This window comes from Nycticebus coucang, chromosome 12, assembly GCF_027406575.1.
Source record: "Nycticebus coucang isolate mNycCou1 chromosome 12, mNycCou1.pri, whole genome shotgun sequence".
NCBI classification, from domain to species: domain Eukaryota; kingdom Metazoa; phylum Chordata; class Mammalia; order Primates; family Lorisidae; genus Nycticebus; species Nycticebus coucang.
In genome coordinates this window covers 3,641,943-3,654,729 of record NC_069791.1, presented here as the reverse complement: position 1 = coordinate 3,654,729, position 12,787 = coordinate 3,641,943, and the positions used below count along the sequence as shown (strand labels likewise).

The 12,787-nt window shown below is 51.1% G+C and overlaps 1 pseudogene; it reads left to right on the top strand.

Annotated features, from left to right (window-relative positions):
- Window positions 1–1,745: 1,745 nt before the first annotated feature.
- On the top strand, window positions 1,746–11,735 carry LOC128561142 (G2/mitotic-specific cyclin-B1-like; annotated as a pseudogene).
- Window positions 11,736–12,787: the final 1,052 nt, after the last annotated feature.

The window sequence follows — 12,787 nt, the reverse complement described above, 5'->3', positions numbered from 1 at the left end:
CGCAGTGCGCCCCCAGGCGGCGGAGGGCGGACTCCCGCAGTGCGCCCCCAGGTGGCGGAGGGCGGACTCCCGCAGTGCGCCCCCAGGCGGCGGAGGGAGGACTCCTCCAGGGAGGAGCAGACTGCGCGGGGTAGGTCTGCCCTATTTGTGCTGATCCCTAATAACATGCTAAGCTGGAGGTGGAATATTCATGGTTTTTTGGGAAAAGGGTGGCAAATTTCCAGAATGGAGGCTGGAAATTTTAGACTGTATAGGGTAGTTATTACTGGGGAGTTTGTGAACTGTCATGGGGCTGGCTGGGGTGTTTTGATCGTGCTAGTGAAGCCAATTGCTGGAAGGACGCTTATGTGCCTGCTCCAATGAAAGGCCTTTCCCTTCTGCTGCAGGGAAGAGTCTTGAGGTGACAGGTTCCTACTGGCTACGTTTATTTCGGCTGAGCCTCTTCATCCTGGGCTTGTCACCCTGTCGGCTTCCTCCTGCCCCTGCCCCAGCTGCCTGTGGCGTCTGACTGCGGTTGCATTGTAAGGTGGCAGTGAGCGCCATTTCCAGTTCACAGATGAGGAAGCCGGCGCTGGCAGACGCTCAGTGGCTCACACCTGCCCACGTCCACAGAGCTAGGAAAGGCAGGTGCTGTATTTGAAAATAAGTCCGCCGTTGCAGGTCCCCACTGCCAGAGTTTTTCTCATCACTCTGGGCTTCTCTTGACATTTTAGAAAAATACAAACTTGCTCTTTTTTGAAAACTCACTGGGGCTTCCTGGATTGTCCCAGTCATTTATTTACCATGCTGCCTTGGATCATTGTTTAACTTTTCGAGGCATATGTCCCTTAATTTATTACAAACTTCTGCAGGGAAAGGTCCACTGCAGAACCTCATATTCTCCACAATGACCGGCAAAGTCCCTGAAAATAATAACTGAAAAATATTTGCTACTTTTCTCCTCTGTATTATTTGCCCAGATCTACTTTGAAGACACCTGTTATCCAACCGGGGTTCTGGGCTGACTGTAGTGCAGATCGCCAAGCCCGTTCTGTGAATTCTGTGTGGCCTGGGAAGACAGTCCCGACCACAGCTATGCAAGTTATAGATGGCGCCGGGCCAGTTACAGATGTATCTAAGTAACACTTTTCTTTTTTTAAGGGCTAAGAAATTTTCTGAATTCCAAGTTAAAAAAGATTCCAAGAATTACCTTAATCACAGTATGATCTAGATCACGCACTCTATATGATACGATTAGTATTTACAATTTTTACAAAGAAAGTTACTGTTGTCAGCTGAATATTTTCTGCTCTGCTCACCAAATTTTAGAAAGTGAGTTCGTCGGGCGGTGCCTGTGGCTGAGAGGGGTAGGGCGCCGGCCCCATATGCCGGAGGTTGTGGGTTCAAACCCAGCCCTGGACAGAAACTGCAAAAAAAGAAAAAAAGAAAGTGGGTTCATCATATATACAGATGATATTCCTGATGCACCATCAAGATGGTGAGTCCAAAGATAATAAAAAGTTTTCCCCTAATTGAGTGGTAGGAATTGAAATGAATTTGGAGGTTGTGCCCAAGATCAGAGAAAAGGGAAGCCTTAATTGCTTAGTGATTCCTAACATACTTGTAGGGGAGGATGTGGCGACATGCGGGCTCAATTATTGTTATTCCTGGACCAGAGTTTCCAGCTATTCTTAGTACTCAGAATAGCTTTTCCCTGATTCATGGTCTTTCCTATGTTTTCCTCTCTGGATGAATGGGGCATTAAGATGGCGCAACAAGTGAGTTACCCAAGAAAGCGAAGGTGACAGGTTCACCCAGAGAACCAACTCCTAACCTTCATTTCATGGTTGTGAGTGCACTTTAATCACCTGAACTCAACAGCTGGAGATGAGAAAACACAATTGTTCAAGAAGTAGGAGATGGGGCTGGATCACAGAATGGCACCTTGAGATAGCATTCACCTGTGCTCCACGTGCCCTGCAAGTCAGCGCTCACGTCAGTGAAAATGTATTTTGATGTTAACACCACTGCAGAATCAGTGTATTGTGATAAAAATTGGGACAAGAATAATCTGTGCAGTATTCTTTTTTGTGTGTGTTTTGATTCAAAAGCAATTGTCATCCAAATCCCATTTCAGAATCATTATTTTTGTTCAAAGAATAATAAGTTTGAACAGGAGGAGTCACAGCTTGAATTTTTGATATACTGGCAGGTTTACTGGACAGAGTGAGGAACTGAAATTTGGAAATGTTCTTGTTTACCTATCTATCTAGAAAATATTAGAAAACACTTGCATCCTGATAAACTCTAGAAATGATTGCCAAAGGGGCCGTATTGTCTTCATTCACTTCTGGTACAATATTTGTGGTCACAATCAAGATTCATACCCAAGATTCCAAAGTAAGTAGAGCTCTGAAGAAATATGCAATATCAATTTGTCTACTTGTAATTTTGTGTATAAAATATTTTTAACCTCATTCTTATTTCCTTAGTATTTAAATTTCTGACTTTACGGTAATTTCAGCCAATTTACTGTCAGTAAAAGCATTTTACAGACTCACTTTATGTATTTTTTATGCTTCCCAACTCTACTTTGTGAAATGTGTAATGATTGTATCACATTGATTCTCTAAGCAGGAAACAAACTCCTGTTCTGACATTCCTTAAATATTTTCACTTATTTATATCTACGTGCCCTGATCTCCCTCCCTTTCCCTACTCCACACTGTTCCCGCTGACTCTCACATACTGCCAACTTACCGATACCACTTCTGGGGCTCAGAAGGATTTTTTTGTCTCCTGTTGTTCCAGATAGTTCTTGCTGTGTAGCAAACCACTTCAAAACCTTGGGGCTATTGTTGAGTATAGAACATGGCTAGTCAGCAAACAATAATGAGAAATCTTTATCAATAAACATTCCTGTGTACCATTAAAAAATAGATTTTAAAAAACCCCTAGGGACTATAATCTCTCCTAGTCCTGCAGACAGACTGGGTGGAGCTGGACAGTTCCTCCAGTGAGGTCTTTCATGCCCTTGCAGTCAGATGTCAGCAGGGCTGCAGTCACTGAAGACTGTTTGGGGCTGGTGGTCTGAGATGGCTCACTCCCAGGGTTAGGGGGACACTGGCTATTTCCTCAGCTGTGGTTGGGCCTCTCCAGGGTCACTAACATTCAAGGCGTGTGTCTCAAGTACTCTGCTCCCCATCTAAGGGGTGTCAGGTGGTACCTGTGCTTTAGTCCTGGCTTCATGTGAGCTTGAGAAACTGTGCTGTGCTGTTGTTGGATGAAATATTTTGTAAATGCCAATTAGGTCTGGTTGAAAAAATAAGAGCAAGTGTTCAGCGAGGCACAGGTGAAAACTGCAGGGTTTTCTGTGAACGAGACTCGGGCGTCCCAGGGTGTTATCTGCACCACAGTCTGCTGATCAAACAAGCCGCCGACTCCAGCCCCGATTGAAGTGGACGGCCATTACAGAATGTCTTCTGATGGGGGAGTGACAAGGTTACGTTACAGAGACTATGTGGGGTAGGAGAGAGTTTGGAAAACACAATCTGCCAAATGAATATTTATTCTTTAAAAAGTCACGAGTTGTGTCTTTTACTCTAAACATTTCTTAGAGTGCCTGGACCTTTGGGGGCTAAAAATCAAATTTCTTAGAGACATTAAAACTTGGGGGAAATGAGATCCACATTGCAGTCACACAGAACAAGGAAGCGATGAATATGAGGAAAGAGCGTGGGGCCAGCCGTTACAAGTGGGGCCAGCCGTTACAAGAGCTCTCATCCCAATGCTCTCAAGGGCTTCTTACCTGCATAAACAAACCGCTTTCCCTCTAGACCTCACACTTCTGCTCTGAGACACGAGGGTTCGATCTGACCAGTGCTTTTCTGTCCTGTGTATATGTACTAGAATCACCTGAGCAGCATTACAAAAACCGCAATCCCCAGCAACTGTCCCAGACAAACCGGGGCTGGGAAGAGTAATGCTGGGATGCTAATTTTTTTCCACCTAATCTGTCAGACTTGAGAAACATTGGATTAGAACTGTCTTACTTCAACCACACTCACCTTTGCAGCCCTGGTTGTGGACTTTGGTGACAGGTTAAATCCCCCTGGTAATGTGCTTGTCTAAGCTCTACCTTAATTGCCCTGGGGCTGAGTGGAGGTATTCGTATTTGCAAAAAGCCCTCCAGATGATCTTAATCTAAACCTGGGGTTGATAACATCTGCCTGAGGGTAATGGTTTTTCAACGTTAGTGGGCACCAGAATCACCTGAAGGGCTTGATAAAACACAGATTGCTGGGTGCACCCCCAGGGTTTCTGATTCAGTGTGTCTGAGACAGACCAGAAGACGTGCATTTCTACTGAGTTCCCAGGACATACTGGAGCTGCTGACGTGGGGACCACATCCTGGCAGCCACAGTCTTAGCAAATGCTGCAGCACTGATCTATTATTAGCAGGAGGGGGATGGGGAAACCTCTTAGGGGCCTCGAGGGGAAAACCCCACTAGAAAGATCCACCTGCAAGTTGAACGTACCTCCCTTGGGGTTCTGGTTAAAGTGCAGATTCTGCATTTCTAACAGGTGCCCTGGTGGTGCCTGTGCTGCCCACAGGGAGACCAGGGTCCAAAGAGTGAGCAGGTCACACAGCAGTGCACTTGTCTACCTCATCCGGAAAGGTCCTTATAAGCCTAAAGGCAGCCATCAGCAGGACTTGGGAAGAAGAGCAGGTGGGGGACCTCTTGTGCATTAGCAACACAAACAAGACTGGAAAACGGCAGAGAGCGGGAGTCACACCATAACAACCCTGCGATCTCTCCCCCACATGAATTGGGACTTTAATGGCTTTTCTTGCCAGTATATTGCCTTTTAACGTATTATGCTTCTCGTTATGAAATTTATTGTGAATAATGTGTGTGAGGGACACAGAAAGTATACAGAAGAAAACAAATATAGCCCTATTTTAAAAATTACTTTGACCCAAAATTTTAAAAAGTCTTCAAAATAGGTGAAAATAATGGTCACTTTTGAATTGCTGAGAGGCTTCACTCACACACAGTTCCCACCACCCTCGAGACTCCATCCCTGATGCTGGGGTACCAGTAGGGACACATTCCTTCAGGAATTTGAGCCTATTACAGAGGAAAAACTCTCACCTGAGCCTATTTTGGTTGAAACCCCCTCTCTAAGCCCAGTGGAAACATCTGGATGTGCCCCTGTGGAAGAACCCCTGTGTCCGGCTCTCTCTGCTGTGATTTTCGCAGTGAATGATGTCGATGCAGGAGGTGGAGCTGATCCAAACCCAGGTCATGAATGTGGAAGATCTTTACGCATCTGAGACAACTTGAGGAAGAGCAAGCAGCCAGACCAGAATGCCTGGGGGCCAGGAAGGCGCTGGACACATGAGAGCCCTCCTGACTGATGGGCCAGGACAGGTTCAGATGACATTCAGGCTGCTGCAGCAGACCCTGCACACGGCTGTGAGCATTACTGATCGGTCCATGGAGAATGACCATGTGCCCAAGGAGATGCTGGTTGGTGTCACTGCCATCTTTATTTGCAAGTAGATGTGAAGAAAGTTACTGTCCAGAAATTGGTGGCTTTGTTTTTGTGATTGACAACATTTATACTAAGCACCAAATCAGACAGATGGAAATGAACATTTTCAGAGCTTTAAAGGTCAGCCTGGATCGGCCTCTACCTCTGCACAGCCTCCAGAGAGCATCCAAATTGGAGAGCACCCTGCCTGGGGAGGCTCACAGTGTCAGTCTGGGGTATTTCTGAGTCTGAGAGCACCCTGCCTGTGGGGCTCACTGTGTCAGGCATGGGTGTGGTGACTTTACTGGAGAGCACCCTGCCTGCGGGGCTCATTGTGTCAGGCTGGGGAGTGGTGACTTTACTGGAGAGCACCCTGCCTGTGAGGCTCACCGTGTCAGGCTGGGGTATGGTGACTTTTACTGCAGATCATCCTGCCTGTGAGGCTCACTGTGTTAGGCTGGGGAGTGGTGAGTTTGCTGGACAGCACCCTGCCTGGTGGGGCTCACTGTGTCACCCTGGGGTGTGGTGACTTTGCTGGAGAGCACCCTGCCTGGTTGGGCTCACTGTGTCACCCTGGGGTGTGGTGACTTTGCTGGAGAGCACCCTGCCTGGTGGGGCTAACTGTGTCAGGCTGGGGTGTGGTGACTTTACTGGAGAGCACCCTGCCTGGTGGGACTCACTGTGTCAGGCTGGGGTGTGGTGACTTTACTGGAGAGCACCCTCCCTGATGGGACTCACTGTGTCAGGCTGGGGTGTGGTGACTTTGCTGGAGAGTACCCTGCCTGGTGGGGCTCACTGTGTCATCGTGGGGTGTGGTGACTTTACTGGAGAGCACCCTGCCTGGTGGGGCTCACTGTGTCAGGCTGGGGTGTGGTGACTACTGGAGAGCACCCTGCCTGGTTGGGCTCACTGTATCAGGCTGGGGTGTGGTGACTTTGCTGGAGATCACCCTGCCTGGTGGGGCTCACTATGTCATACTGGGGTGTGGTGACTTTACTGGAGAGCACCCTGCCTGGTGGGACTCACTGTGTCAGGCTGGGATGTGGTGAATTTGCTGGAGAGCACCCTGCCTGGTTGGGCTCACTGTATCAGGCTGGGGTGTGGTGACTTTACTAGAGAGCACCCTGCCTGGTGGGGCTCACTGTGTCACCCTGGGGTGTAGTGACTTTGCTGGAGAGCACCCTGCCTGGTGGGGCTAACTGTGTCAGGCTGGGGTGTGGTGACTTTACTGGAGAGCACCCTGCCTGGTGGGACTCACTGTGTCAGGCTGGGGTGTGGTGACTTTACTGGAGAGCACCCTCCCTGATGGGACTCACTGTGTCAGGCTGGGGTGTGGTGACTTTGCTGGAGAGCATCCTGCCTGGTGGGGCTCACTGTGTCAGGCTGGGGTGTGGTGACTTTACTGGAGAGCACCCTGCCTGGTGGGACTCACTGTGTCAGGCTGGGGTATGGTGACTTTGCTGGAGATCACCCTGCCTGGTGGGGCTCACTGTGTCATCGTGGGGTGTGGTGACTTTACTGGAGAGCACCCTGCCTGGTGGGACTCACTGTGTCAGGCTGGGATGTGGTGAATTTGCTGGAGAGCACCCTGCCTGGTGGGGCTCACTGTGTCAGGCTGGGGTGTGGTGACTACTGGAGAGCACCCTGCCTGGTTGGGCTCACTGTATCAGGCCGGGGTGTGGTGACTTTGCTGGAGATCACCCTGCCTGGTGGGGCTCACTATGTCATACTGGGGTGTGGTGACTTTACTGGAGAGCACCCTGCCTGGTGGGACTCACTGTGTCAGGCTGGGATGTGGTGAATTTGCTGGAGAGCACCCTGCCTGGTTGGGCTCACTGTGTCAGGCTGGGGTGTGGTGACTTTACTGGAGAGCACCCTGCCTGGTGGGGCTCACTGTGTCAGGCTGGGGTGTGGTGACTTTACTGGAGAGCACCCTGCCTGGTTGGGCTCACTGTATCAGGCTGGGGTGTGGTGACTTTACTAGAGAGCACCCTGCCTGGTGGGGCTCACTGTGTCAGGCTGGGATGCGGTGAATTTGCTGGAGAGCACCCTGCCTGGTGGGACTCACTGTGTCAGGCTGGGGTGTGGTGACTTTAGTGGAGAGCACCCTGCCTGGTGGGGCTCACTGTGTCAGGCTGGGGTGTGGTGACTTTACTGGAGAGCACCCTGCCTGGTGGGGCTCACTGTGTCAGGCTGGGGTGTGGTGACTTTACTGGAGAGCACCCTGCCTGGTTGGGCTCACTGTATCAGGCTGGGGTGTGGTGACTTTACTAGAGAGCACCCTGCCTGGTGGGGCTCACTGTGTCAGGCTGGGATGCGGTGAATTTGCTGGAGAGCACCCTGCCTGGTGGGACTCACTGTGTCAGGCTGGGGTGTGGTGACTTTAGTGGAGAGCACCCTGCCTGGTGGGGCTCACTGTGTCAGGCTGGGGTGTGGTGACTTTGCTGGAGAGCACCCTGCCTGGTGGGGCTCACTGTCAGGCTGTGGTGTGGTGACTTTGCTGGAGAGCACCCAGCCTGGTTGGGCTCACTGTGTCAGGCTGGGGTGTGGTGACTTTACTGGAGAGCACCCTGCCTGGTGGGGCTCACTGTGTCAGGCTGGGGTGTGGTGACTTTACTGGAGAGCACCCTGCCTGGTTGGGCTCACTGTGTCAGGCTGTGGTGTGGTGACTTTACTGGAGAGCACCCTGCCTGGTGGGGCTCACTGTGTCAGGCTGGGGTGTGGTGACTTTACTGGAGAGCACCCTGCCTGGTGGGACTCACTGTGTCAGGCTGGGGTGTGGTGACTTTACTGGAGAGCACCCTGCCTGGTGGGGCTCACTGTGTCAGGCTGGGGTGTTGTGACTTTACTGGAGAGCACCCTGCCTGGTGGGGCTCACTGTGTCAGGCTTGGGTGTGGTGACTTTACTGGAGAGCACCCTGCCTGGTGGGGCTCACTGTGTCAGGCATGGGTGTGGTGACTTTACTGGAGAGCACCCTGCGTGGTGGGGCTCACTGTGTCAGGCTGTGGTGTGGTGACTTTACTGGAGAGCACCCTGCCTGGTGGGGCTCACTGTGTCAGGCTGGGGTGTGGTGACTTTACTGGAGAGCACCCTGCCTGGTGGGGCTCACTGTGTCAGGCATGGGTGTGGTGACTTTACTGGAGAGCACCCTGCGTGGTGGGGCTCACTGTGTCAGGCTGTGGTGTGGTGACTTTACTGGAGAGCACCCTGCCTGGTGGGGCTCACTGTGTCAGGCTGTGGTGTGGTGACTTTACTGGAGAGCACCCTGCCTGGTGGGGCTCACTGTGTCAGGCTGGGGTGTGGTGACTTTACTGGAGAGCACCCTGCCTGGTGGGGCTCACTGTGTCAGGCATGGGTGTGGTGACTACTGGAGAGCACCCTGCGTGGTGGGGCTCACTGTGTCAGGCTGGGGTGTGGTGACTTTGCTGGAGAGCACCCTGCCTGGTGGGGCTCACTGTGTCAGGCTGGGGTGTGGTGACTTTACTGGAGAGCACCCTGCGTGGTGGGGCTCACTGTGTCAGGCTGGGGTGTGGTGACTTTACTGGAGAGCACCCTGCGTGGTGGGGCTCACTGTGTCAGGCATGGGTGTGGTGACTTTACTGGAGAGCACCCTGCGTGGTGGGGCTCACTGTGTCAGGCATGGGTGTGGTGACTTTACTGGAGAGCACCCTGCGTGGTGGGGCTCACTGTGTCAGGCTGGGGTGTGGTGACTTTACTGGAGAGCACCCTGCCTGGTGGGGCTCACTGTGTCAGGCTGGGGTGTGGTGACTTTACTGGAGAGCACCCTGCGTGGTGGGGCTCACTGTGTCAGGCTGGGGTGTGGTGACTTTACTGGAGAGCACCCTGTGTGGTGGGGCTCACTGTGTCAAGCATGGGTGTGGTGACTTTACTGGAGAGCACCCTGCCTGGTGGGGCTCACTGTGTCAGGCTGGGGTGTGGTGAGTTTACTAGAGAGCACCCTGCGTGGTGGGGCTCACTGTGTCAGGCTGGGGTGTGGTGAATTTGCTGGAGATCACCCTGCGTGGTGGGGCTCACTGTGTCAGGCTGGGGTGTGGTGTCTTTGTTTCTTCTCAAATCACAGCAGGAGCTTTCTGCTTAGCATTGAAGATTTGGGATAATCGTGAATGTACACCAGGTCTACAGCATTACTTTTCATTTGCTGAAGAATCCCTTCTTCCTGTTAAGCATCTGGCTAAGAATATAGTCATGGTAAATTGAGGGCTCCCAAAGGACATGTGTCCAGAATAAGCATGCCACATCAGCCTGCTCAGACCAGAACTGAGGGACAGCAGAATTCCTCCAAGTTTTAGCCACCACTGTGGCAAAGGTGTGACTTGTGAAGCTGAGGTTTAAATCTACAAATAAAATTGGCACCATATGCCATCTGTACATAAAAAACACTCCTGGAAAGGCCATTGTTACTGCTGGATCTGTGTTCTGAACCAGAGGACACACTGGAATCAGGCAGGCACAGGGATGCTTTTGAACAATATACATGTCTTAGTCTTGTCCTTAAAGATTCATGTCATAGAATTGATGGCTCCTTAATCTGTCTTTAGAACCCTCCTGAGTGACTCCGTGTGTTTCTGTGGGGATGAGTCAATTAGGCTTTCTCTTCAAGTGCTGGAATTTTCTGTGTAACCATGATGAGCCGGCAGTGTCTGTGATCTTAAGTCGTGTTATTAGAGCTTGACTGGGAGCCGCTATTGTTCCGGCCTCTGTGTAAGGTTCTGGGGCTTCCACCTGTACAGACCTCCCCAAGGTGGACTCCCCAGGGAAAAGCTTCTTATGCTGGCTCACCTGCTCCCCCACCATGAGCTGGACGAGGACAGCTGTCCCCATACTTGCTTGACGGCCGCTACAGCTGAATAAAGGGCACATCACAGCTACCTTCAGCTCCTTGAGTTTTCTTCTGTCTGTCCCAATCTGGGGGAGCCTCCTTGGCCTCCACCTCTGGCCCTGCAGTGGCCTCAGTGGAGACCCACTGCCTTGTGGGACTTCAATAAGCAGGTCCTTGTCACTGAGAACAGGACAGGACAGAACGGGGCCAGGTGGGACAGAAGGCAGCAGAAAGCGTGTGAGCCTTAGTGTCTGTCCGTGTCAGAGTTCTGGGTGTGAGTCCTCCTGAGAACAAGACCTTGGGGTGACCGGCTCTACACGTCTAAAATGGGCACTAATAATGCAATTCTTTTCAGTGTGCTCTGGGCCAGGTGAGAGAGGCATTCACACCTTATCAGTGCTAAAGCACCACACAAATCTCGTGATAACTGAAATGGTGGGAAACACGTGCCAGTAGATTTTTCCTATGATACATGTTCATACACATTTTATGAGATTCCTACAGGTATTTATGAACACATGTGAGGAAAATAGAGATTATTTAGCCCGTGGAGACAATTTCTCACTCTTAGCTCTGTTGACATTTGGAGCTGAGGAATTCTGTGTTACGGGGAGGGAAGGTGCTGTCCTGCGCAGGTGGGACTGTTAGCGGAGCCCTCGGCCTCTGCCCCCTGGGGCCGGTAGAGCTGTCCCCTGCTCCCCAGGCATGAAAACTGAAAATGTTTCCAGAATTACTACATGTCCCTTGGGAGGCAAAAACGCTCCCCACACCCTGCACTCCTGTTGAGAATCACTGCTGTAAAAGTCGTTACCAGTCAATGAATATCTTTTCAACCCTACTCTACAAAAAACAAAAAACGCTGCCCAGTTCTTTGGGAAGGAACTAATAGCCACGTATTGGATACTCGGAAGCGGGGAGCAAATGTAGCCCTTTGAGCGCGTCCTGGTTTGCCAGGATGGCACTGACAGTCCTGCAACCCGGCAGATCTTCCCACCCCCTTTTCTTACCTTCCATAGAGCTCAGGGAACGGAATCATCCACATCTGTGGAACGACGACAACTGACACCAGCTAGCTGTTTTACACATTTCCTGCTCTTCATCCTCACAGTAATCTTGCACCAGAGGGCAGCAGGGGTGGAGAAGCCGCGCTTGGAGACGCAGAGCCCCGCCCCCTGCCGCGCGGAGACGCAGAGCCACGCCCCCTGCCGTGCGGAGACGCAGAGCCCCGCCCCCTGCCGTGCGGAGACGCGGAGCCCCGCCCCCTGCCTGCGGAGACGCGGAGCCCCGCCCAGTGGCTGGGAGGAGCAGGGGAGGCTCGACCCCTGGTGTTGCTCAATTTCAACCCCGAAGTGTCTCTGCCACAACACCCCTCACTAGTGGGCTTCATAATTTATGAAAACTTTTAAGTTGCTACTTGTTTTGCTCGTCTTTGAAAAGTAGTTCTAAAAGAAGGGATGTGGGAAATGATTTCTAAGCGAGCGGCCTTTCACAGGGGAACTCTAACTAGAGAGCGTCCCAGGTGAGTCACACAGGGTCTCTTCGCCTCTGGTCTCCCAGTACAGAATGACAGCCTGGCAAGCGCAGAAGCACCTTGTCCTGTAACGAAAGCCAAACGCAGTGCTGCTGTCAGAACCCAGGTGCACAGGGGTCAGGGACGACTGTGGGGGTTCGTCAGACCCCACTGAATTCAAGTAGCCTCCTGCACCTCCATCTGGCTCTCCAGGTGATGGAGGAAACGTGTCTGGGTTACTTCCGGGCATAGGGGCTCATCTGTTGTAAAAGATACGTTAACAGCAAAATTATATTAGAGATGTCTCATTGGGCTGGAAATGCCATTATCTGTCTCTGTTCACTGTAGTGGGACAGAGAATAGTAGCTTAAAATGTTCTTCAGAAGCTCAGGGGAGGGGGTGGTGTGGAGGATGAAACGGGAAGCAGGTGACTGAATGTAGCTGTTGGCTCTGGAATGCAACGGAAAACCAGGCCCAGCGATTTTAAAGGTTAGATCTGAAATCAGGACAGCCACAGGGTTGTGTAATGCAAACTGCGCTTGTACAAGTAAAATGCCAACCAGAAGATTCAAGGTAACCTGATTGTGCTAATTGCCAGTTACTGAGCAAAGACACACAACTTTAACAAGCGAAGAAACTCGCTTTACAGAATTATCTAAGTGATCTAAGTTTTTCTTTCTAAAGGTTAGAGAGCTCTATACAGGATAGAAACAATAAATCCGGGATGAAAGGAGCTGGATAATGTGTGGCATACTCTTCATGTAATAAGACAACTTGATCATTTGGCAAATCATTTAATTTGCTGGGCATTTAAAGAAGAAAAATGTTCTGTATTATGAACGATGTATTGCCCCATACATCCCAGCAACAAAGTAGCATGTTAGCAGTTTCTGGCTGCATTGACCTCTTGTTCCTAGTT